We start from the raw sequence: 24,352 nt of genomic DNA, 5'->3' as shown, positions 1-24,352 counted from the left end.
TAGAAGTCTTGGCTCCTTCCTTCATATCTAACACTACAAAGTCTGCTGGAAAGATAAAGTATTCTACCTTCACCAGCAAGTCTTCCACTATTCTGTGAGGAAACTTGAATGATGGGTCTGCTAGTTGTAGGGCCATTCTTGTTAGTTTGGCCTCCTCAATCCTCATTTTCCTCATCATTGCTAAGGACATCAGATTTATGATAGCTCCTAAATCACATAAAGCCTTTTCCACTATGATTTCCCCTATGAGGAATTTGGAAGCTTCCAGGATCCTTCAATTTCTGGGGCAATTTGTGCTGGATGATGGCACTGCATTCTTCGGTTAGTACCACAGTTTTGTTGTTCTTCCAGCTTCTTGGTAAGGTCAGCTAACTGCTTGGTGATCATCTTATTTTGAGCTAGCAGTGCATCCATATGGTTCAGCTCTATCACTCCACGAGTGTTACTCCTTTCAGAAGCATAGAAGTAGTCATTCTCAGCTACAGTCTCAATGACATCTATGGCCTCTTCAATGGTCTTCTTCTTGCTTAAAGAGCCCCCTGATGAATGGTCCATGACCTTCTTTGACTCGTAGGAAAGACCTTCATAGAAGATGTGTAGTTGAACCCATTCGTTGAACATGTCTGGTGGGCACCTTCTTGTTAAGTCCTTAAACCTCTCCCAAGCCTCACAGAGAGTTTCACCATCTTGTTGCCTGAAGGTTTGTACCTCAGCTCTTAGCCTGTTGATTCTTTGAGGAGGGTAGAATCTTGCCAAAAATTTGTTCACCACATCTTCCCAATTTGTTAAACTCTCCTTCGAGAAAGATTCCAGCCATTTAGATGCTTTGTCCCTGAGTGAAAAAGGGAACAAAAGCAGTCTATAGACATCCAGATGAACACCATTAGACTTTACAGTGTCACATATTCTTAGGAAGGTGGTTAGATATTGATTGGGGTCTTCTTGGGCACTTCCTCCAAATGAACAATTGTTCTGAACAAGGGTGATGAGCTGGAGTTTTAATTCAAAGTTATTGGCATGTATCGTTGGCTTCTGGATACTACTTCCATAATTTCCTGGGTTTGGATTGATGTAAGAGCCTAGAACTCTTCTCTCTTTCCCAACATGATTCATAGGGCCCTCTCTGGCATGGTTGTGAGCTTCTCCTTCATGGTTGTTTTCCATGTTCTCCTCCATGTTTGTTTCAAAGTATTATTCTTCTTCCTCAGCATGAAAAACTATTTTCCCTCTTGCTTCCCTCCTTAATCTAAGGAAGGTCCTCTCATGTTTCGAATCAAAGGAAGTTGAAGCTCTGCTTCTTCTCCCTGTCATACAACTAACAGAGCACACAGCAAGAAATAAAAGGAAGAGATTATTCTCGTTAGAGTGGCTATTAGTATGAGTGGTGCAAATTATCAAACAGTTAGTGGGTTAGTGAGCAGAATTGTAAATAATAACAAAGAAAAAGAAAACAAAGAGGGGAGAGGGGTGATGAGCGGATAATTTATACGTTTTTTGGCATTATTTTTTTAGGTAGTTTTTAGTAGGATCTAGCTACTTTTAGGGATGTTTTTATTACTTTTTATGCAAAATTCACATTTCTGGACTTTACTATGAGTTTGTGTGTTTTTCTGTGATTTCAGGTATTTTCTGGCTGAAATTGAGGGACCTAAGCAAATATCATATAGGAGGCTGACAAAGGACTGCTGATGCTGTTGGATTCTGAACTCTCTACACTCGAAATGGATTTTCTGGAGCTACAGAACTTCAAATGGCGCGCTCTCAATTGCGTTGGAAAGTAAACATCCAGGGCTTTCCATCAATAAATAATAGTTCATACTTTATTCGAGTTTAAATGACGCAAACTGGCATTCAACACCAGTTCCATGCTGCATTCTGGAATAAAATGCCAGAAACATGTCACAAACCAGAGTTAAACGCCAAAAACACGTTACAACTCGGTGTTTAACCCCAAGAGAAGCCTCTACACGTGTAAAGCTCAAGCTCAGCGCAAGCACACACCAAAATGGGCCCCGGATGTGGATTTCTGCACTGAGACTTATTTATGTAAACCCTAGTAACTAGTCTAGTATAAATAGGACTTTTTACTATTATATTTTCATCTTTGGAACATTTTTAGATCATCTTTGGATTATCTTTTGATCCTTTGATCACGTTTTAGAGGCTGGCCATTCGGCCATGCCTAGACCTTGTTCTTATGTATTTTCAACGGTGGAGTTTCTACACACCATAGATTAAGGTGTGGAGCTCTGCTGTTCCTTGAGTATTAATGCAATTACTATTGTTCTTCTATTCAATTCAACTTATTCTTATTCTAAGATATTCGCTGCACTTCAACATGATGAATGTGATGATCCGTGACACTCATCATCATTCTCACCTATGAACGCGTGCTTGACAACCACTTTCGTTCTACCTTAGATCGATCGCGTATCTCTTAGCCTCCATTCCGAAAGATCGGAGTCTTCGTGGTATAAGCTAGAATTATTGGCGGGCATTCCTAAGATACGGAAAGTCTAAACCTTGTCCGTGGTATTCCGAGTAGGATCTGAGATGGGATGACTGTGACAAGCTTCAAACTCGCGAGTGTTGGGCGTAGTGACAGACGCAAAAGAATCACTGGATTCTATTCCGACATGATCGAAAACCGACAGATGATTAGTCGTGCTGTGACAGAGCATTTGGACCATTTTCACTGAGAGGACGGGAGATAGCCATTGACAATGGTGAAACCCAACATACAGCTTGCCATGGAAAGGAGTAAGAATGATTGAATGAAAGCAGTAGGAAAGCAGAGATTCAGAAGGACACAGTATCTTCATGCGCTTATCTGAAATTCCCATCAATAAATTACATAAGTATTTCTATCTTTATTTTATGCTTTATTTGTCTTTATATTTGAAAACCATTATAACCATTTGAATCCGCCTAACTGAGATTTACAAGATGACCATAGCTTGCTTCATACCAACAATCTCCGTGGGATCGACCCTTACTCACGTAAGGTATTACTTGGACGACCCAGGGCACTTGCTGGTTAGTTGTGCAAAGTTGTGACAAAGTGTGATTCACGTTTGAGAGCTCCAAGTCTTTGGCGCCATTGTTGATTATCACAATTTCGTGCACCAAGTTTTTGGCGCCGTTGCCGGGGATTGTTCGAGTTTGGACAACTGACGATTCATCTTGTTGCTCAGATTAGGTAATTTTCTTCTTGTTTTAACCATTTTTTTATTTTCAAAGAAGTTTTCAAAAATCTTTCAAAATTTTTTCTTCTTTTTCATTTTTCTAAATAATTTTCGAAAAAACAAAAAAAAATTAAAAACCAAAAATATTTTGTGTTTCTTGTTTGAGTCTAGTGTCAATTTTTAAGTTTGGTGTCAATTGCATGTTTTTAAAAATTTATGCATTTTTTTTCGAAAAATTCATGCATGGTGTTCTTCATGATCTTCAAGTTGTTCTTGGTAAGTCTTCTTATTTGATCTTCATATTTTCTTGTTTTGTGTTTTTTTTTTGTTTTTCATATGCATTTTTGCATTCATAGTGTCTAAGCATTGAAAATTTCTAAGTTTGGTGTCTTGCATGTTTTTCTTTTCTTAAAATGTTTTCAAAAATAAGTCTTGATGTTCATCTTGGTCTTCAAAGTATTCTTGGTGTTCATCTTGACATTCAAAGTGTTCTTATGTTGTGAGTCATTTAGTTGTTTTTCTCTCTCATCATTAAAAATTAAAAAAAAATATCTTTTCCTTGTTTTACTCATAAAATTTGAAATCTTTAGGTTGACTTAGTCAAAAATTTTTAAAATAAGTTGTTTCTTGTTAGTCAAGTCAAGATTTTAATTTTAAAAATCTTATCTTTTCAAAATTTTTTTTCAAACATAAAATCTTTTTCATTTTTTCTTTTATATTTTCGAAATTTTTTCAAAAAGTGATTTCAAAATCTTTTTCTTAATTTCATTTCAAAATTTCAAAAACTTTACTAATAATTAATGTGATTGATTCAAAAATTTGAAGTTTGTTACTTTCTTGTTAAGAAAGTTTCAATCTTTAAATTCTAGAATCATATCTTTTAGTTTCTTGTTAGTCAAGTAACCAATTTTAATCTTAAAAATCAAATCTTTTTCAAAATAAATTTCAATCATATCTTTTCAATTATATTTTTATCAAATCATATATTTTTCAAAATCAATTTCAAAATCTTTTCTAACTTCTTATCTTTTCAAAATTGATTTTTAAATCTTTCTTTCAACTAACTAATTGACTTTTTGTTTGTTTCTCATCTTTTTCAAAAATTACCTAACTACTTTTCTCTCTCTAATTTTCAAAAATTCCTTCTTCTTTTTCAAAATTCTTTTAATTAACTAATTGTTTCAAATTTTAATTTTAATTTTATTTCTTCTCTTAATTTTCAAAAATCACTAACTATTTTTCAAAAACAATTTTCGAAATTCTCTCCCTCTCATCTTCTTCTATTTATTTATTCATTTACTAATACTTCTCTTCATCTAAAAATTCGAACCCTCTCTTCCCCTTTTGTGTTCGAATTTTTCTCATCCTTCTTCTATTCTTTTCTTCTTCTACTCACATAAAGGAATCTCTATACTGTGACATAGAGGATTCCTATTCTTTTCTATTTTCTTTTTCATATGAGCAGGAGCAAGGACAAGGACATTCTTGTTGAAGCAGATCCTGAACCTGAAAGGACTCTGAAGAAGAAGTTAAGATAAGCTAAAGCACAACAATCCAAAGAAAACCTTACAGAGAATCTCGAAAAAGAAAGAGACATGGCCGAACCCAATAACAATGGTGGAGGCGCAAGGAGGATTCTTGGTGATTATACTACACCTACTTCTAATTTTTATGGAAGAAGCATCTCAATCCCTGCCATTGGAGCAAACAATTTTGAGCTGAAGCCTTAACTAGTTGCTCTAATGCAACAGAACTGCAAGTTTCATGGACTTCCATCAGAAGATCCCTATCAGTTTTTAACTGAGTTCTTGCGGATATGTATACTGTTAAGACTAATGGAGTAGATCCTAAAGTCTACAGGCTCATGCTTTTCCCTTTTGATGTAAGAGACAAAGTTAGAACATGGTTAGACTCAACCTAAAGATAGCCTGGACTCTTGGGATAAGCTGGTCACGGCCTTCTTGGCTAAGTTCTTTCCTCCTCATAAGCTGAGCAAGCTTAGAGTGGATGTTCAGACCTTCAAGCAAAAAAATGGTGAATCCCTCTATGAAGCTTGGGAAAGATACAAGTAGTTGACCAAATAGTGTCCTTCTGACATGCTTTCAGAGTGGACCATTTTGGATATATTCTATGATTGTCTATCTGAGTTTTCTAAGATGTCACTGGACCATTCTGCAGGTGGATCCATTCATGGTGGACGAAATTGTGATAAAAGAGTTCCAGGCACTGTTAGAGAAGCTCACAACTCCGTTCAACTTAACCAGCAAGTGTACTGGGTCATCCAAGTAATACCTTACGTGAGTAAGGGTCGATCCCACAGAGATTGTTGGTATGAAGCAAGCTATGGTCACCTTGTAAATCTCAGTTAGGCAGATTAAATGGTTATGGGTTTCAAAAATTAATAATAAATAGAAAATAAAAAGGGATAGAAATACTTATGTAAATCAATAGTGGAAATTTCAGATAGGTGTGTGGAGATGCTAGAATCCTATCGAATCTCTACTTTCTTATTGCTTTCATCCAATCCTTCTTACTCCTTTCCATGGCAAGCTGTATGTAGGGCATCACCATCATCAATGGCTACTTTTAATCCTCTCGGGAAAATGGTCCTATGCGCTGTCACTGCACGGCTAATCGTCTGGAGGCATCACCCTTGTTGATAGCTACAAGCCATCCTCTCAGTGAAAATGGTCCAAATGCTCTGTCACAGCACGGCTAATCATCTGTCGGTTCTCAATCAGGTTGGAGTAGAATCCATTGATTCTTTTGCGTTTGTCATCACGCCCAGCCTTCACGAGTTTGAAGCTCGTCACAGTCATTCAATACCGGAATCCTACTCGGAATACCACGGACAAGGTTAGACTTTCCGGATTCCCGGGATCCTACTAGGAATACCACAGACAAGGTTAGACTTTCCGGATCCCCATGAATGTCGCCATCTATCTTGCTTATACCACGAAGATTCTGTTGGAGAATCTAAGAGATATGCGCCCGGCCTAGAGTAGAACGGAAGTGGTTGTCAATCACGCGCGTTCATAGGTGAGAATGATGATAAGTGTCACGGATCATCACATTCATTAAAGTGTTGTGCAACGTATATCTTGGAATAAGAATAAAAGAGAATTGAATAGAAAGTAATAGTAATTGTATTGAAACTTGAGGTACAGCAGAGCTCTACACCCTTAATCTATGGTGTGCAGAAACTCCACTGTGGAAAATACATAAGTGAAAGGTTCAGGCATGGCCGAATGGCCAGCCCCCTGAATGTGATCAAAAGACCGAATGGTCAAAAGACGACTAATACACTAGTAAAAAGTCTTCTTTATACTAAACTAGCTACTAGGATTTACATGAGTAAGTAATTGATGCATAAATCCACTTCCGGGGCCCACTTGGTGTATGTTTGGCTGAGCTTGATCTATCCACGAGCTGAGGCTTTTCTTGGAGTTGAACTCCAAGTTATAACGTGTTTTGGGCGTTCAACTCCGGATCATGACGTGTTTCTAGCATTTAACTCCAGATAGCAGCATGTTCTTGGCGTTCAACGCCAATTTACGCCGTCAATTTCCGAATAAAGTATGAACTATTATATATTGCTGGAAAGCTCTGGATGTCTACTTTCCAACGCCGTTGAGAGCGCACCATTTGGGGTTCTGTAGCTCCAGAAAATCCATTTCGAGTGCAGGGAGGTCAGATTCCAACAGCATCAGCAGTCCTTTTGTCAGCCTTTTTCAGAATTTTGCTCAAGTCACTCAATTTCAGCCAGAAATTACCTGAAATCACAGAAAAACACACAAACTCAGAGTAAAGTCCAGAAATGTGAATTTAACATAAAAACTAATGAAAACATCCCTAAAAGTAGCTTGAACTTACTAAAAACTACCTAAAAACAATGCCAAAAAGCGTATAAATTATCCGCTCATCACAACACCAAACTTAAATTGTTGCTTGTCCCCAAGCAACTGAAAATCAATTAGGATAAAAAGAAGAGAATATACTATAAATTTTAGAATACCAATGAATATTAATTATAATTAGATGAGCGGGACTTGTAGCTTTTTGCTTCTGAACAGTTTTGGCATCTCACTTTTTCCTTTGAAGTTTAGAATGATTGGCTTCTCTAGGAACATAGAATTTCAGATAGTGTTATTGACTTTCCTAGTTAAGCATGTTGATTCTTTAACACAGCTACTTATGAGTCTTGGCCGTGGCCCTAAGCATTTTGTTTTCCAGTATTACCACCGGATACACAAATGCAACAGACACATGACTGGGTGAACCTTTTCAGATTGTGACTCAGCTTTGCTAGAGTCCCCAGTTAGAGGTGTCCAGAGCTCTTAAGCACACTCTTTTTGCTTTGGATCATGACTTTAACCACTCAGTCTCAAGCTTTTCACTTGGACCTTCATGACACAAGCACATGGTTAGGGACAGCTTGATTTAGCCGCTTGGCCCTCCTATCCATTGATGCTCAAAGGCTTGGATCCTTTTTACCCTTGCGTTTTGGTTTTAAGGGCTATTGGCTTTTTCTGCTTGCTTTTTCTTTTTCTATTATTTTTTTCGCCAATTATTATTATTATTTTTTTTCGCAAGCTTGTTACTTTTCACTGCTTTTTCTTGCTTCAAGAATCAATTTCATGATTTTTCAGATCATCAATAACATTTCTCTTTGTTCATCATTCTTTCAAGAGCCAACAGTTTTAACATTCATAAACAACAAGTTCAAAATTATGCACTGTTCAAGCATTCATTCAGAAAACAAAAAGTATTGTCACCACATCAATATAATTAAATTAAATTCAAGGATAAATTCGAAATTCATGTACTTCTTGTTCTTTTGAATTAAAACATTTTTCATTTAAGAGAGGTGAAGGATTAATGGAATTATTCATAACTTTAAGACATGGTTACTACATACTAATGATCATGAAGTAGAGACACAAAATATAGATAAACATAACATAGAAACCGAAAAACAGAAAGAAATAGGAACAAGGAATGAATCCACCTTAGTAGCGTCTTCTTCTTGAAGGTCCAACAATGTCCTTAAGCTCTTCTATGTCCCTTCCTTGCCTTTGTTGCTCCTCCCTCATTGCTCTTTGATCTTTTCTTATTTCATGGAGAATGATGGAGTGCTCATGATGTTCCACCCTTAATTGTTCCACGTTGTGGCTCAAATCTTCTAAGGAAGTGTTGAGTTGTTCCCAATAGTTATTGGGAGGAAAGTGCATCCCTTGAGGCATCTCAGGGATTTCTTGATGATGAGCTTCCTCATGCATCTCTTGAGATCCGTGGGGGGTCTCTCTTGCTTGCTCCATCCTCTTCTTGGTGATGGGCTTATCCTCTTCAATGGGGATGTCTCCTTCTATGATAACTCCAGCTGAGTAACATAGATGGCAAATAAGGTGAGGAAAAGCTAGCCTTGCCATGGTGGAGGGCTTGTCAGCTATTTTGTAGAATTCATTGGAGATGACTTCATGAACTTATACTTCCTCTCCAATCATGATGCTATAAATCATGATGGCCCGATCCACAGTAACTTCAGATCGGTTGCTAGTGGGAATGATGGAGCATTGAATGAACTCCAACCATCCTCTAGCCACAGGCTTGAGGTCCAGTCTTCTTAGTTGAACTGGCTTGCCTTTGGAGTCTCTCTTCCATTGATCTCCTTCCACACATATGTCCATTAGGACTTGGTCCAACCTTTGATTAAAGTTGACCCTTCTAGTGTAGGGGCATTCATCTCCTTGCATCATGGGCAAGTGGAATGCCAACCTCACATTTTCCGGACTAAAATCTAAGTATTTCTCCCGAACCATTGTGAGATAATTCTTTGGACTCGGGTTCATACTTTGATCATGGTTCCTAGTGATCCATGCATTGGCATAGAACTCTTGAACCATTAAGATTCCGACTTGTTGCATGGGGTTGGTTAGGACTTCCCAACCTCTTCTTCGGATCTCATGTCGGATCTCTGGATACTCATTTTTCTTGAGCTTGAAAGGGACCTCAGGGATCACCTTTTTCTTTGCCACAACATCATAGAAGTGGTCTTGATGGCTTTTGGAGATGAATCTTTCCATCTCCCATGACTCGAAGGTGGAAGCTTTTGCCTTCCCTTTTCCTTTTCTAGAGGATTCTCCGGCCTTAGGTGCCATTGATGGTAATGGAAAACAAAAAAGATTGTGCTTTGACCACACCAAACTTACAATATTGCTCGCCCTCGAGCAAGAGAAGAAAGAAGAAGAAGAGAATATGGAGGAGAAGGGGAAGTGTAGGTTTGGCCAAGGTACGGAAGAGGGGGTTGTGTTGTGTGAAAATAAAGGAGAATGGAAGGGTATATATAGGGAAAGGGAAGAGGGTAAATTCGGCCATTTAGGGTGGGATTGGGGGGGAAATGTTTTTGAATTTTGAAGGTAGGTGGGGTTTATGGGGAAGAGTGGATGGATGTGAGTGGTGAATAGGTAATTGGGAAGAGAGATTGAGGTGATTGGTGAAGGGTGTTTGGGAAGTGTGACCTGGGGAAGAGTAAAATAGGATTAGGAGGTAAGGTGGGAATATGTTAGGTGGGGATCCTGTGGGGTCCACAGATCCTGAGGTGATCCTGTGCGGTCCACAGATCCAGAGGTGTCAAGGAATTTCATCCCTGCACCAAATAGGCATGTAAAATGCCTTTGCACACCATTCTGGCGTTTAAATGCCGAGTGGTGCACATTCTGGGCGTTCAACGCCCACATGTAACATGTTTCTGGCGTTGAACGCCAGTTTCATGCTTGTTACTGGCGTTCAGCGCCAGCTTTTTCCTCTAGGCACATTCCTGGCGTTCAGCGCCAGAATGTTTCTTGTTTCTGGCGTTCAGCGCCAGTTTCATGCTCTGTTCTGGCGTTGAACGCCAGCCAGATGCTCCTTACTGGCGTTGAACGCCAGTCTGTGCTTCCTCCAGGGTGTGATTTTTCTTCTGTTGTTTTTTATTCTGTTTTTAATCTTTATATTTTTTTTGTGACTCCTCATGATCATGTACCTAATAAAACACAAAATAACAATAAAATAAAAATTAGATAAATAAAATTAGGTTGCCTCCCAACAAGCGCTTCTTTAATGTCAATAGCTTGACAGTGGCTCTCATAGAGCCACAAAGGTGATCAGGTCAATGTTGTATAGTCCCAACACCAAACTTAGAGTTTGGATATGGGGTCTTAACACCAAACTTAGAGTTTGGTTGTGGCCTCCCAACACCAAACTTAGAGTTTGACTGTGGGGGCTCTTCTTGACTCTGAACTGAGAGAAGCTCTTCATGCTTACTCTCTTTTGTCACAGAGGGATGGCCATGTGCCTTAAACACAAGGTAGTCCCCATTCAATTGAAGGACCAAGTCACCTCTGTTGACATCTATCACAGCTCCTGCTGTAGCTAGGAAAGGTCTTCCAAGGATGATGCATTCATCCTCTTCCTTCCCAGTGTCTAAGATTATGAAATCAGCAGGGATGTAAAGGCCTTCAACCTTTACTAACACGTCCTCCACTATTCCATAAGCTTGTCTCAATGACTTGTCTGCCAATTGTAATGAGAACAAGGTAGGTTGTACCTCAATGATCCCCAGCTTCTCCATTACAGAGAGTGGCATAAGATTTATCCCTGACCCCAGATCACATAGAGCTTTTTCAAAGGTCAATGCGCCTATGGTACAAGGTATTAAAAATTTGCCAGGATCTTGTTTCTTTTGAGGTAGAGTTTGCTGAATCCAGGTATCTAGTTCACTAATGAGCAAGGAAGGTTCACTTTCCCAAGTCTCATTACCAAACAACTTGGCATTCAACTTCATGATAGCTCCTAAATACTGAGCAACTTGCTCTCAAGTCACATCTTCATCCTCCTCAGAGGAAGAATAGTCTTCAGAGCTCATGAATGGCAGAAGGAGATTTAAGGGAATCTCTATGGTCTCTGTATGAGCCTCAGATTCCTTTGGATCCTTAATAGGAAACTCCTTCTTGCTTGAGAGACGTCCCAGGAGGTCTTCCTCACTAGGATTTTCGTCCTCCTCCTCCCTTGTGCATTCGGCTATATTGATTACATCAATGGCCTTGCACTCTCCTTTTGGATTCTCTTCTGTATTGCTTGGGAGAATACTGGGAGGAGTTTCAATGACTTTCTTACTCAGCTGGCCCACTTGTGCCTCCAGATTTCTGATGGAGGATCTTGTTTCACTCATGAAACTGAAAGTGGCTTTTGACAGATCAGAGACTAGATTGGCTAAATTAGAAGTGTTTTGGTCAGAATTCTCTGTCTGTTGCTGAGAAGATGATGGAAAGGGCTTGCTATTGCTCAGCCTATTGCATCCACCATTGTTAAAGCCTTGTTGAGGCTTTTGTTGATCCTTCCATGAGAAATTTGGATGATTTCTCCATGATGAGTTATAGGTGTTTCCATAAGGTTCACCCATGTAATTAACCTCTGCCATGGCAGGGTTCTCAGGATCATAAGCTTCTTCAGAAGCTGCCTCTTTAGTACTGTTGGATGCATGTTGCCATCCATTCAGATTTTGAGAGATCATGTTGACCTGTTGAGTCAACACTTTGTTCTGAGCCAATATGGCATTCAGAGCATCAATTTCAAGAACTCCCTTCCTCTGAGGTGTCCCATTATTCACGGAATTCCTCTCAGAAGTGTACATGAATTGGTTGTTTGCAACCATGTCAATGAGTTCTTGAGCCTCTTCAGGCATTTTCTTTAGGTGAATAGATCCACCTGCAGAATGGTCCAATGACATTTTCGAAAATTCAGACAGGCCATAATAGAATATATCTAATATGGTCCATTCTGAAAACATGTCAGATGGACATCTTTTGGTCAGCTGCTTGTATCTTTCCCAAGCTTCATAGAGGGATTCACCATCTTTTTGTTTGAAGGTTTGAACATCCACTCTCAGCTTGCTCAGCTTTTGAGGAGGAAAGAATTTATCCAAGAAGGCGGTGACCAGCTTATCCCAGGAGTCCAGGCTATCCTTAGGTTGTGAATCCAACCATATTCTAGCTCTGTCTCTCACAGCAAAAGGGAAAAGCATGAGTCTGTAGACTTCAGGATCAACTCCATTCGTCTTTACAGTCTCACAGATCTGCAAGAACTCAGTTAAAAACTGATAAGGATCTTCAGATGGAAGTCCATAAAACTTGCAGTTTTGTTGCATTAAGGCAACTAGCTGAGGTTTCAGCTCAAAGTTATTGGCTCCAATGGTAGGAATGGAGATGCTTCTTCCATCAAATTTGGATGTTGGCTTTGTGAAGTCACCAAGCATTCTCCTTGCATTATCATTATTTTCGGCTGCCATCTCATTCTCTTGTTCTAATGTTTCTGAAAGGTTACCTTTAGATTGTTGTAACTTAGCTTCTCTTAATTTTCTCTTCAGAGTCCTTTCATGTTCTGGATCAACTTCAACAAGAGTGCTTTTGTCCTTGTTCTTGCTCATATGAAAGAGAAGAAAACAGGAAAAGAAAGAGGAATCTGCTATGTAACAGTCTAGAGATTCCTTTATGTTAGTAGAAAAAGAAGGGGATAGAAGAAAGAAAAGTGAAGAATCCAAACACAAGGGATAGATTGGGTTCGGATTTTTAGATGAAGAGAGGTGAAGAGAAGTGTTAGTAAATAAATAATTAAATAGAATAAGAAAAGGGATAGAGAATTTCAAAAATAATTTTGAAAAAGAGGTTAGTAATTTTCGAAAATTAGAGATAAGATAAGATTAAAATTAAAATTTAAAACAAAAGAATTTTTGAAAAAGAGATGAGATATTTTCGAAAATTAGAGAGGGAAAAGTAGTTAGGTGGTTTTGAAAAAGATAAGAAACAAACAAAAATTCAAAGAGTTAGTTGAAAAAGATATTAAAATCAAATTTGAAAAGATAAGAAGATAAGAGGTTAGATAAGATATTTTGAAATCAACTTTTGAAAAAGATAAAATTTTTGAAAAAGATAAGATAAAAGATAAAAAGATTTAATTCAAAAAATTTTAAAATTACTTACTTCACTAACAAGAAACTACAAGATAAGATTCTACAACTTAAAGATTGAACCTTTCTTAACAAGAAAGTAACAAACTTCAAATTTTTGAATCAATCACATTAATTGTTAGTGAGTTTTCGAAAATGTGATATAAAGATAAGGAAAAGATTTTGAAAATAATTTGAAAAAGATTTTTGAAATTTTCGAAAAAAAGGAAAAAAATGGAAAATATATGATTTTTGAAAAAGATTTTTTTAAAAAAGATAAGATTTTTTTAAAATTGAAAATTTGACTTGACTTGTGAGAAACAACTAACTTTAAAAATTTTTGACCAAGTCAACCCAAAATTTCGAAAATTTGGAGGGAAATAAGGAAAAGATATTTTTTTTATTTTTGAATTTTAATGATGAGAGAGAAAAATTAAAAACGTCATTTTTGTGTTTTTCTCTTTTCTTTATGGATCAAAACAAAGAATGCATGCAAGAACACTATGAATGTCAAGATGAACACCAAGAACACTTTGAAGATCATGATGAACATCAAGAACATAATTTTGAAAAATTTTTGATGCAAAGAAAACATGCAAGACACCAAACTTAGAAATCTTTAATGCATGGACACTATGAATGCAAAAATGCATATGAAAAACAACAAGCAACACAAAACAAGAAAACATCAAGATCAAACAAGAAGACTTATCAAGAACAACTTGAAGATCATGAAGAACACTATGAATGCATGAAATTTTTCGAAAAATGCAAGTAAAATTTTTTAAAACATGCAATTGACACCAAACTTAAAAATTTACTCAAGACTCAAACAAGAAACACAATATTTTTGATTTTTATGATTTTATTAATTTTTTTGGATTTTTATTATATTTTTCGAAAATATTCTTTTAGAAAAACGAAAATAAAAGAAAAATTTTGAAAACTTTTTGAAAAGAAAATAAAAAGAAAATTACCTAATCTGAGCAACACGATGAACCGTCAGTTGTCCATACTCGAACAATCCTCAGCAACGGCGCCAAAAACTTGGTAGACGAAATTGTGATAAAAGAGTTCCAGGCACTGTTAGAGAAGCTAACTCCGTTCAACTTAACCAGCAAGTGTACTGGGTCATCCAAGTAATACCTTACGTGAGTAAGCGTCGATCCCATATAGATTGTTGGTATGAAGCAAGCTATGGTCACCTTGTAAATCTCAGTTAGGCAGATTAAATGGTTATGGGTTTCGAAAATTAATAATAAATAGAAAATAAAAAGGGATAGAAATACTTATGTAAATCAATAGTGGGAATTTCAGATAGGTGTGTGGAGATGCTAGAATCCTTTCGAATCTCTACTTTCTTATTGCTTTCATCCAATCTTTCTTACTCCTTTCCATGGCAAGCTGTATGTAGGGCATCACCATCATCAATGGCTACTTTTAATTCTCTCGGGAAAATGGTCCTATGCGCTGTCACTGCACGGCTAATCGTCTGGAGGCATCACCCTTGTTGATAGCTACAAGCCATCCTCTTAGTGAAAATGGTCTAAATGCTCTGTCACAGCACGGCTAATCATCTGTCGGTTCTCAATCAGGTTGGAGTAGAATCCATTGATTCTTTTGCGTTTGTCATCACGCCCAGCCTTCAGGAGTTTGAAGCTCGTCACAGTCATTCAATACCGGAATCCTACTCGGAATACCACAGACAAGGTTAGACTTTCCGGATTCCCGGGATCCTACTCGGAATACCACAGACAAGGTTAGACTTTCTGGATCCCCATGAATGCCGCCATCTATCTAGCTTATACCACGAAGATTCTGTTGGGGAATCTAAGAGATATGCACCCGGCCTAGAGTAGAACGGAAGTGGTTGTCAATCACGCACGTTCATAGGTGAGAATGATGATGAGTGTCATGGATAATCACATTCATCAAAGTGTTGTGCAACGTATATCTTGTAATAAGAATAAAAGAGAATTGAATAGAAAGTAATAGTAATTGTATTGAAACTTGAGGTACAGCAGAGCTCCACACCCTTAATCTATGGTGTGCAGAAACTCCACTGTTGAAAATACATAAGTGAAAGGTTCAGGCATGGCCGAATGGCCAGCCCCCTGAATGTGATCAAAAGACCGAATGGTCAAAAGACGACTAATACACTAGTAAAAAGTCTTATTTATACTAAACTAGCTACTAGGGTTTACATGAGTAAGTAATTGATGCATAAATCCACTTCCGGGGCCCACTTGGTGTATGTTTGGGCTGAGCATGATCTATCCACGAGCTGAGGCTTTTTTTGGAGTTGAACTCTAAGTTATAACGTGTTTTGGGCGTTCAACTCCGGATCATGACGTGTTTCTGGCGTTTAACTCCAGACAGCAGCATGTACTTGGCGTTCAACGCCAATTTACGTCATCAATTTCCGAATAAAGTATGGACTATTATATATTGATGGAAAGCTCTGGATGTCTACTTTCCAACGCCGTTGAGAGCGCGCCATTTGGAGTTTATTAGCTCCAGAAAATCTATTTCGAGTGCAGGGAGGTCAGATTCCAACAGCATCAGCAGTCCTTTTGTCATCCTTTTTTAGAATTTTGCTCAAGTCCCTCAATTTCAGCCAGAAATTACCTGAAATCACAGAAAAACACACAAACTCATAGTAAAGTCCAGAAATATGAATTTAACATAAAAACTAATGAAAACATCCCTAAAAGTAGCTTGAACTTACTAAAAACTACCTAAAAACAATGCCAAAAAGCGTATAAATTATCCGCTCGTCAATTCACCTAAAGAAAACGCCTGCAGAAGTGATGATTAGATTTTTGACAATTTAGAATTTCACTAATGAAATCTCATTGTAAAGTATAGTCTCTAAACCAACAATAATCCTTTCATACAAAAATTTGTTTGTCACAAGTACAAACCCCTAAAATCTATAAACCGAAGTATCTAAACCTCGGGTCGTCTCTCAAAGGACTTGCAGGGTAGTGTTCTTGTTATTGGTTATGAACTTGTTTATTTTGGGGTTTTAGATGAAAAACATGAATAGTAAATGGTAATGAAATTTTATTAACAAAATAGTCTTAGCAAGGTTTAATGATCAAGGACCTATATCATTATCACTAATCACAATTATGATAGTTGCAATGATCAATCTCACTAAGTCATCCTCTAACTAATAGAAAAAGAAGGTCAAGTGAGTTATATCAATCCAAATCCATAAATCCTAGTTCCCACAAATTGAATTAATGAAAGCTAGAGTCAATGGCTATCAACTATCAATCACTTGGATATTAGTAACTCAAGAGTTCCTAAGTTATCTTCCCAAGCCAAGAACATAAAATTCTATTCTAACATTCTTCCAAGCATTTCATCAAACACTTGGAAGGTGCAAAAGAAAGGTATAGTAAATCATAACAAGAATGAATTATAACAACAATCAAATGCAAAGAATTAACAACAAAAATAAAGGAAATCACAATTATCGTGAATTACCTCAAATTGCATTATTGAAAGAAAACAAAAGAACAAGAATAGGTCCACAACAAAGTGAAGAATTACAAGAATTAAAATACAAAACTAGAGAGAATGGGAGTAGAGAAGTAAGAATTGATAGAGGAAAAATAAATCAAAGCATGAATTAAACCTAGATCTAAGAGGAGAAATTAACATAAACCTAATCCTAATTCTAGAGAGAAGTGAGAGCTTCTCTCTCTAGAAACTATCTCTAAACTAGATCTAATGTGTATGAATGAACTAAAACTAAGCTAGAATGGTAGAATGATAGAATGATTGATTAATAGAATGATAGAATGATGAATTCCCCTTCAATCCTTGGTCCTTTAAAGCACTTTGGCGCCAAAATTGGTTGTAATTGGGCCCCACAGCTTCCCAGAAATCGCTGGGCACGTTTTTTGTTTAAAACTCACGTGCGGCCTTTGGCACGGACGTGCACGGTACGCATACGCGTCCCTGGCCAAATTCGCAATGTGCGCGCGAGCGCCCTGTGCGCGTGCGCATCCTTTGCTGAGATTACTTCTTTGGCTTTTTATGCTTCTCTCCACTTGCATGCTTCCTTCCTTGCTCCTTTGATCCATGCCTAGCCTATTTTAACCAGAGATTACTAGCAAACACATCAAGGCATCTTATAGAATCAAGGATGGATTAAAATTATCAAATTAAAGGCTTAAAAGCATGTTTTTACATTCAAGCACAAATACGGGAGAGATTACTAAACTATGCTAATTCATTGGTTAAATGTGAGAAAAGGTTATCAAAATGCTCTAAATTCAACACAAGAAAAACCCTAAAAACGGGTTTATCAAGAAGCTCAAGAACTCATTGACATGGTTGCAAATAACCAATTCATGTACACCTCTGAGAGGAACCCTGTGAGTAATGGGATGCCTCAAAAGATGGGAGTTCTTGAAATTGATACTCTGAATGCCATATTGGCTCAGAACAAAATGTTGACTCAGCAAGTCAACATGATTTCTCAGAGTCTGAATGGATGGAAAAATGCATCCAACAGTACTAAAGAGGCATCTTCTGAAGAAGAAGCTTATGATCCTGAGAACCCTACAATTGCAGAGGTGAATTACTTGGGTGAACCCTATGGAAACACATATAATTCCTCATGGAGAAATCATCCAAATTTCTCATGGAAGGATCAATAAAAGCCTCAACAAGGCTGTAGAACCTATGCACAATTACTCAAGAGGGGGGGGTGAATTGAGTATTGCAACAACAATGAATCTTTTTGCGAAAGTTAAAGACAATATACAAAAGTGTTATTGTACTAGTATTTTTCCAAGAGCTTAACTCAATTGCTAAGCATTTATAAGGAGCTTTTACTTTCCAATAGACACCAACTCAAATAAATTGATCAAGCTTTTCACCAATCGGACTTAAGCTACTCCTTAAGTACTTACGAAGCTACTTTTCGATCACAATTTATTTGCTCAAAGGTAAAAGACAATAATATTGAAGAGATGAGTTTGGAGAGATGCAAACGCTATTTAGAGTGGTTCGGCACAATCCTTGTCCTACGTCCACTTTCTTTCTCAATCGCAATTGAGAAGTTCCACTATTGCCAAGCTTCAAGGTGCTCGCGCAAAACCTTTTACAATCCGAGTCCTTAGTTTCTAACACCTCACGGTATATGATCACCACTCGTATACTAACCCACTCCACTTAGAGATACCTTCTCTAAGATTTGCCTTGAGTACTTAGTATACCTCTTTGGTATCCTCACCGACTATAGTGTTTATAACTCTTGACTCAACCTTGGAGATCACACTCCAATTTACAAAGTGTACAAGAAAACAATTCTCAAAGAATTGTTGAGATGAAATGAGTACTCTCTAGAAGAGTGTATGATTACAAGTTTAGCACTATTGAACCAATTGATATTGCTCTCTCAAATTGTGTATTATAACACCTTAAAAAATGTGTAGAATGAAAGAATATGAACAAGATAGTTTGCAAATACTCAAAAATATGAAATAAGGCTTCAATCCATCTATTTATAGACTCCCCAAACCTTAGAAACGTTGGGGAGTTAGTGGGATGGAGCCTTTTTGTCAAAACTAGCCGTTTTATATGTTTTTGAATCATTTGCATCGATGCATAACACTTTGCATCGATGCAAATGTGTCTTTGAAGCTGAAATTTGAATTTTCAGCTAGGTTGCATCGATGCAAACATCTTTGCATCGATGCAACAAGTCGTTGCATGCTTTGCATCGATGCAAGATGAGTGTGCATCGATGCAAACCTTAAAGAATGGCTTAAAATCACTTCAAAATACTTAGGATTGATCTCAAACTTGTTGGAGTCAATTCCTATGCTTTTGTACCTTTGAAAACAAGTTTTAAACCATTTGGCTAGCATCGAATTGCAAGATGTGCATCAAAACATTTTGTGAGTGTGTGTTGAGAGATTTAGCAATTGGTTCTTAACAAGAAGTTACCTAAGTCCTAAGACACTATACTTGTCTTCAAATGTTGTGGACTTGAGTTTCTTGTTGTTGTTGTGTTGCTTTCAACTCTTCATTCCTCAACGTTGAATGTTGGTTGATCTTTCAACATGCTTGTTCATTCAAGTTGTTTGTTGGTTTGTCTTTCATGTCGTTTGTTGGTTTGTCATTCATCAAAACCTACGAATACAAACTTCGCATACAAGCAACATGATTTACAATTTCCCCCTTTTTGATAATGACAAACCAATTTTGAGGATATGCATTTATAAATGATTTTGAAAGCAACAATAATGCACTTTGTTTTATAGAAAGCTTTGGAGAAGACTTCACAAAAAAAATTTTGCAGGAGTTCCCCCTAAATATGTGCATTTGTTCCCTTAAAGGGCTTTTATCAAAGAAAACGATTTAGATATCAAAGTTTTTGCTTAGCGGAAGTCTTTTTGAAATCATTGTTTCGCAAACTTATTTCTTCTTTTCAAATCCTCAAACTTCTTCTTTTTCAAAAGTTCAAAACTTCAAATATCCTCAAACTTCTCTTCCCCCTTTTGACATTATCAAAAGGAAAGGAGTTTGAAATGTGTCATAGAAGCATGCATAAAACAATGAATTTTTTAAGTTCAATTTCTCTATTAATCTCAAGGATGAGATATTTTCCCTTTCAAAAAGAATTTGATTTCCTCTTTTTATATATAACAAGCATGCATAATTCCCCCTAAAGAAGTGAAATATATCAAAGCATGCACATTAACTTAAAATAGGGGTACCAAGCCTATTTTGAGTTATTCACCAAATAAGCATACAAGCATTAATCATTAAACAAAATTTGGAAGGAAATATCAAAGTATTTAAACCATAATAGAAATCCTTAGCTTACTAGGAGTTAGTTTAACAATTCATATAATCAAATAAACATAAAGCAATAAAAAGTGACTTGATGAAGAGGAGACAATCAATCTTGGTCTTCATCATCATCATTATCCTCTTCATACGGTAGGTGGATGCCGAAATGCTCATATAAGTCATCAATACGACGATCCAAGCGACCCGTGCGATGATCTACACGAGACACACGACGATTAAGTGCTTCAAGTTGCCTACCATGCTCTACTTCAATCCTTTGGATGTTTTGGTTGATGGATTGTAATTCTCTCATTACATCAACCAAGGAGGGTGGTTCTTGAGCTTGAGGTGCTTGTGGAGGAGCTTGCTCTTGAGGACCTTGTTCATCAACATTTCTTCTTCCCATTTTGTTGAGAATATGAGTGTTGATACAAGATTGAGGTGGTACTTCCTTGGCAATCTCATTTGATACATCAATACCAACATAATCAAAGACTTTAGACCATAGGCAAAGGAATCCTAATCCACCATTCCTATCCTTCATCTTGAGCCTAATCATATGTTGTACTATAAAGTATGGCCAATTAATCTTAATCCCATTCATCATAGCCCACATGACAATCAAATCTTCATCATTTACATTCGCATGCCCGGATATTCTAGGTTGCAATACATAGGTGACTAGATATAACAAAGTTCTATGTTCCGCACTCATTGAATTGTAACTAATTTTGGAGTGAGCTCCTTGTACAAGGTTGAACAAATGCATGGCATTGTCCTTTGAATAACCCCATTCATCAATTGGGGTTTTACCACCTTGAAACAAGTCACCTTGATTTGGCAACTCCCAAGTGGTGGCTAACTCATCACCATCTAGCCTATAATCCTTTCTTCCTATCTTGAAGAATAATGTGAAATTTGATTCATCTTCCTCATCAATCTCAATCATGAGTGTACTATAGGCTATGGCAACTAAATCCGGATAATATTTACTCTTAATTTGAACAAAATCCATGAGGCCTTGATGAACTAGAATAGCCTTAAGAGTATCAAACTTATGAATGACAAGAAGGGTCGGATCCAAATACCTCGGAGGAATTTCCTTTCTTCCGGCGAGCCTTGCCTCATAGAATTGAAGATCTTCATTAGAAGCAAAGTACCTTGCCAAAGGATGATCATTTGGAGGTGGAACCACACTTGAAGAGCCTTTTGACTTCTTGATGGTTCTCTTGATTCTAGGCATTGTGGATGATTTTGTTTTATGGGTTTTGTAGAGGAGAATGTGGGGACTTCAAATATGTAATTTGTTTGTAGTGGGTATCTAAGTTTTGTGAGTTGTATGAAGCTATATGTGAGCTTGTTTTGGAGGTTATGGAGGTTTGAATGTGGGGATATGAGTTGTGAGGTTGAAGATGATGAAAAAGTGGGGTTTTGTTGCTCAAAAATGCCAAATTCACGTGTTTTTGTGCAATTTGGTCGTGTTTGCATCGATGCAATAGGCTTTGCATCGATGCACATAGCACGTTGTGTGCTTTGCATCGATGCAAAGCTTGGTTGCATCGATGCAACATGCATCATTTTGCCCAAAATCACCAAATTTTCATCCTTTGGTGGTTCTTTCTTCAATCCTTTGAGTTCCATCATGTATATACTCACTTAAACCATTATAAACTTCAATTTGTTGATCCTCCATTGTTTATAATCTTCAAATTCTTCAATCTACCTCAAGATTAATCACTCATTCATCAACTCATAAACCTACAAAACAATGGCTAATTGGATATCTCCAATGCTTAAGTTAGTAAGAGATACAAAAATAGCAATATAAATACAATGAATTCAAACAAATCATATTAGATTAAAATCCAAGATACCAAGTTCATTTCGGATGTTAAAAAAACTTTCTTTACATAAAGGTTTAGTGAAGATGTCCGCTAGTTGTTTACTAGTTTCGACAAATTCAATAACCACATCACCCTTTTGAACATGGTCTCTTATGAAGTGATGTCTAATCTCAATATGCTTGGTTCTTGAATGTTGAACCGGATTCTTGGTTAAATTTATTGCACTAGTATTATCACATTTGATAGGAATGTGATCAAGCATGAGTCCATAGTCCATAAGTTGTTGTTTCATCCATAAAATTTGGGCGCAACAACTACCGGCGGCTACATACTCGGCTTCGGCGGTAGACAAGGCTACACTTACTTGTTTCTTACTATGCCATGAAACAAGAGAGTTTCCTAGCAAGTGACAAGTGCCGCTAGTGCTTTTCCTATCCAATTTGCAACCGGCAAAATCGGAATCGGAATAACCAATCAAATCACAAGTGGATCCTTTCGGATACCACAATCCAACATTTAATGTTCCTATGAGATACTTCATAATCCTTTTCACCGCACTTAAGTGAGATTCCTTAGGATTAGCTTGGTATCTCGCACACATGCATACACTAAACATGATATCTGGCCTACTTGCCGTTAGATAAAGTAATGATCCTATCATACCTCTATACTTCTTTACATCTATGATTTTACCTTGTTCATCTTTGTCAAGGTAGCAAGTAGTGCTCATTGGTGTGTCCATTGCCTTAGCATTGTCCATTCCAAATCTTTTGAGCAATTCCTTGCAATATTTGGTTTGGCTAACGAAAGTTCCTTCTTTTCCTTGTTTGATTTGAAGGCCAAGGAAGAAGTTGAGTTCGCCCATCATGGACATTTCAAATTCACTTTGCATGAGGTTTGAGAAAAACTTGCAAAGTGATTCGTTAGTTGAACCAAATATTATGTCATCGACGTAAACTTGTACCAAAAGGATATTTTTGTTTTCAATCAAGATAAATAAAGTTGTATCAACCTTCCCTCTTCTAAAACCCTTTTCTATTAAAAACTTGCTCAAACGTTCATACCAAGCTCTTGGAGCTTGTTTAAGACCATAAAGAGCTTTCTTGAGTTTAAAAACATGATTAGGATTTTCATAATCCTCAAAACCGGGAGGTTGTTCAACATATACTTCTTCTTGAATGAAACCATTAAGAAAGGCACTCTTAACATCCATTTGATAAAGTTTGAAGTTATAAGAGGATGCAAAAGCAAGTAACATCCTAATTGCTTCTAATCTAGCTACGGGAGCATAGGTTTCGTCATAATCAATGCCTTCCTCTTGATTATAACCTTTAGCTACTAATCTAGCTTTGTTTCTAACAATTGTACCATTTTCATCGAGTTTATTTCTAAAAACCCATTTTATTCCTACAATTGTTTGATTACTTGGTTTAGGCACCAATTCCCAAACGTCATTTCGTTTGAATTGGTTAAGCTCCTCTTGCATTGCCATAGCCCAATGTTCATCATCAATTGCGGACTCAATGGTAGATGGTTCAATTTGAGAAACAAAAGCACTATATGCAAATAAATTTCTAAAAGTGGATCGAGTTGTTACCCCTTTCGAAACATCACCAATGACGTTGTCTAGAGGATGATCCTTTGAAGTACGCCAATCCTTTGGAAGTGCATTTATTTGTGCTTGTGATGGTTCAATTTCTTCAACTTGAACACTATCCTTTGTTGAGCTTGTAGAGGCTTCATTTAAATCTTTTTCTTTGTCTTCACCATTCAAATTTAGTGAATCAAAGTTTTCTACATTTTCATCAAAATCTTTTCTAGCACAACAACGGTTAGTTTCATCAAAAGCGACATGAATACTTTCTTCCATAGTCATGATGCGTTTATTATATACTCTAAAAGCTTTGCTAGTTAAAGAGTAGCCTAAGAAGATTCCTTCATCAGCCTTAGCATCAAATTTGCCTAAGTTATCTTTTCCATTATTTAGAATAAAGCATTTACAACCAAAGACGTGAAGGTGGGAAATATTTGGCTTTCTTCCTTTGTACAATTCGTACGGTGTTTTCTTAAGAATAGGTCGAATGATAATCCTATTCATAACATAACACGCGGTACTAACCGCATCCGCCCAAAAGTACTTAGGAATATTAGCCTCATTGAGCATAGTTCTCGCCATTTCTTCTAAATGACAATTTTTCCTTTCAACCACACCATTTTGTTGTGGTGTTCTAGGAGAGGAAAAATTATGCTCAATGCCATTTTCTTCACAAAAAGTTTCACAAAGATTGTTTTCAAATTCTCCACCATGATCACTTCTAATAGATGATATATGCAAATTCTTTTCATTTTGAATAACTTTGGCTAATCTTTTGAATGCTCGAAATGCATCACTCTTGTTTGCTAGGAACAAGGTCCATGTAAATCGAGAGTAATCATCAACAATAACTAAAGCATAGTAATTGCCACCAAAGCTCATAGTCCTAGAAGGACCTAATAAATCCATGTGCAAAAGTTGTAATGGC

The 24,352-nt window shown here is 37.1% G+C and overlaps 1 non-coding gene across 1 annotated transcript; it reads right to left on the bottom strand.

Moving 5' to 3' along the window:
• Positions 1-5,179: 5,179 nt before the first annotated feature.
• On the bottom strand, positions 5,180-5,287 carry LOC112715786 (small nucleolar RNA R71). The gene has a single exon (XR_003159977.1). It is a non-coding gene; the product is annotated as a small nucleolar RNA R71 (small nucleolar RNA).
• Between the last annotated feature and the right edge of the window lie 19,065 nt (positions 5,288-24,352).

This window comes from Arachis hypogaea, chromosome 1 (assembly GCF_003086295.3).
Source record: "Arachis hypogaea cultivar Tifrunner chromosome 1, arahy.Tifrunner.gnm2.J5K5, whole genome shotgun sequence".
Lineage (NCBI taxonomy): Eukaryota > Viridiplantae > Streptophyta > Magnoliopsida > Fabales > Fabaceae > Arachis > Arachis hypogaea.
Note: the sequence above shows the minus strand (reverse complement) of the source record. Positions and strands in the feature narration are given on the sequence as shown.